The sequence below is a fragment of the Miscanthus floridulus genome, chromosome 17 (genome assembly GCF_019320115.1).
Source record: "Miscanthus floridulus cultivar M001 chromosome 17, ASM1932011v1, whole genome shotgun sequence".
Classification (NCBI taxonomy): domain Eukaryota; kingdom Viridiplantae; phylum Streptophyta; class Magnoliopsida; order Poales; family Poaceae; genus Miscanthus; species Miscanthus floridulus.
In genome coordinates, this window is record NC_089596.1 from 95778409 (window position 1) to 95781207 (window position 2799).

The 2799-nt window shown below is 48.4% G+C and overlaps 1 pseudogene; it reads left to right on the forward strand.

Annotated features, from left to right (window-relative positions):
* The first annotated feature begins 405 nt into the window (after positions 1-405).
* Positions 406-2347, forward strand: LOC136516028 (F-box only protein 8-like; annotated as a pseudogene).
* Positions 2348-2799: the final 452 nt, after the last annotated feature.

Consider the following 2799-nt stretch of genomic DNA (forward strand, 5'->3'; position numbering starts at 1 on the left):
GATCACCTTGAAAGTTTAGGGACCGGGATGACACTGCCAGCCAAGTTTAGAGACCCGGTGATCACCTTAAAAGTTTAGGGACCTAGATGACACTATCGGCCAAGTTTAGGGGACCCACAGATATCACTTTAGAAGTTCAGGAATCTAGATGACACCGCCGGCAAAGTTTAAGGACCGGCGGTGAATTTTGCTCTTCAAATTATAATCCTCCTGTGTTTGAGTCTGAGCTCGATTCAGCGACTTGTCTCTTTGCCAGGCGTTCCCGAGAGTCTGATACAGAAGCCGTGTCCTACTCGGAGTAGAACATGATGCCTATCGGGAACAATACCATGTGTCTATATATACATTGGGATACCAATGCTGAGTCAAGCTAGATTAACCATTGTCCGTCTTTCTCCTTCCTGCATGTACACCATGGAACTGCAGAATGAAGACGGGCGCAGGAAGAGGAGGGGGAGCAGTCCTCCAAGCCAGAATCCTGAGCTGTCGGAGGAGAACATCGTTGAGGAGATCCTGGTTCGGGCTGCCTGTCAAGTCCCTGGTGCGGTTCAAGTCTGTCTGCAAGGCCTGGCGCGCCACCATCTCGGATCCCGTCTTCATCCGCGCGCACCTCCGCCACTCTGCAACCAAACGGGAGCAGGACCCGTGTGTGATCATCAGCCCCGTCACCCTGGACTATGCCATCCCAGGGGAGTCCCGGCCGAGCACCTTCTCCAACCAATTCCTCTTCTACCAGTGGTATCATCTGCAAGACAAGGAAAAAGTCTACCTGACCCCATCAACTATCATACTTGGTCTACTTCACCCCCTCAACTATGAAACCGTCTGTTTTACCCCCTAAACTATCTAAAACCGTCTGATTTACCCCCTGGGGCGGTTTTCAGCGGCGGTTTTGCTACAGTCCAATTTTGTCTGTAATTAATTAGAATTTATCTATAACTAAGTTATACATAGTTCAATGAGTACGAAATTTTTACTATAGTTCAAGCATACAATAATTAGCGTACCATAAAAATTTCACCACAATTGGACCATAGAAGCTGCAGCTATGAATTATTCTAATTAATTACAGACAAAATTGGATTTTCCAATTAATCTAAGGCTACAGTAAAAATTTTGTACTAAAGTATACCGTATTATATATTCACTATGTAGATCTACTCATGTGGAGTCCAATAAAATTAGATTTTTCATTTTATGATTTTTCTATGATTTACTATGATTTTTCAAAAATTCACCGAAAATAAATAAAAAAAAGAAAATTCAAAACACGGGTACTGTAGCAACCCTCCGTCACTGTAGCAAACCCGCTGTTACTGTAGCAAAATCGCCGCTGAAAACCGCCCCAGGGGGTAAATCAGACGTTTTAGATGGTTTAGGGGGTAAAACAGACGGTTTCATAGTTGAGAGGGTGAAGTAGACCAAGTATGATAGTTGAGGGGGTCAGGTAGACTTTTTCCGCAAGACAATGGCAGCGGTACTGCCTCAGTGCCTCCTCCAAACAGACAGCGACGCTCATCTACACCAAGGACCTTGGCGGCGGCGAAGTTATTAGCCAGCTGGGTTACTTGGCATTCTGTGATGGTCTGGTGCTCGTTCGCACCGACACCAAGCTCTACCTCTTCAACCCGGCCACCAGGGACGCCTCACGCTGCCGGACAGTAAGCGCAACAATTTGGCGCGAGAAGCAGGCTGCAATTCTGCAGGCCTAGGCCTGGATCCACGCAGTGGTAAGTACAAGGTGGTTCGAGCCTTGTACCGGTCTGTTGATATCATCGCGAATGCCTACCGGATGGGGATGGAGGTGTTCACCGTTGGCGGCGGCCGCCGTGCTTGGAGGAAGACAGCACATGATACGCCATACCCCGTCTATAGACGGCAGACTAGCCTTACTGTCAAAGGGTTGATGTTCTGGCGCGTCGACAAAGTTCGCCACGGACATCATCGGACTCCGCCACGGGGTCTCCTCCACCTCAACCTGGCAGATTAGTCATTCGGAGTCACCAGGCTACCGGACTCCATGGACCCTGCGCTGGACGATGATGCCTTCATAATGGACATGCTACGCGGGGAGCTATGGCTCACGGCGCACACCAGCAAGACGCCGGATACCATGACCATCTGGGCGATGCCGGTGGACGACGACGGGGGCCAAGGCCAGGGGGAGCGGGGCTACTCCATCGTCGGGTACCCGCTGCTCTTGTGTCCCCTGGCTCTTCTTCCGCCTAGCAGTGGTGATGGCAGCAGCCGGGTCTTGTTCTGGAATCAACGGGTGCTCTACAGCTATGATGTGGCGACCTCGATGCTGAGTAAAGATGGCAACGGCCCGATACCCGATGGTATTTGATCTATTAGGTAATGAGATGAGATCATATCTTTACCCACAGGCATTTAAATGGATAAGAATCCATTTCCGACGGGTATAGCGGGTACGGAAACATTCCCTGTTTATCCGTCCTCATTACCCGTTGGGGAACCCGACTATTTAAGCTGTTATACGAGTATTAGGCCAAAGAAGCTCAGCATAGGTATTTTGGTCCAAACCTGAACAATCATATATATAGTTTGTGTGTCCTAGGAACTCTAGTTTAATTTTTCCTCACCATCTCCGCCAGCAACACAAGCACGTCTGCCTCACGAGCGCTCGTGCCCCTCGCTTCCTCAGTTCGGTCTCTCTGTCACCTTTGCTCGTCCAAATGGATATATATAGAGAGAAATTTTTCTAAAGCCCCATTTAGATCTTGGAATTGATTTCATTTTAATAATCGTAATTTAGACACATATCAATTAAGCTAATAT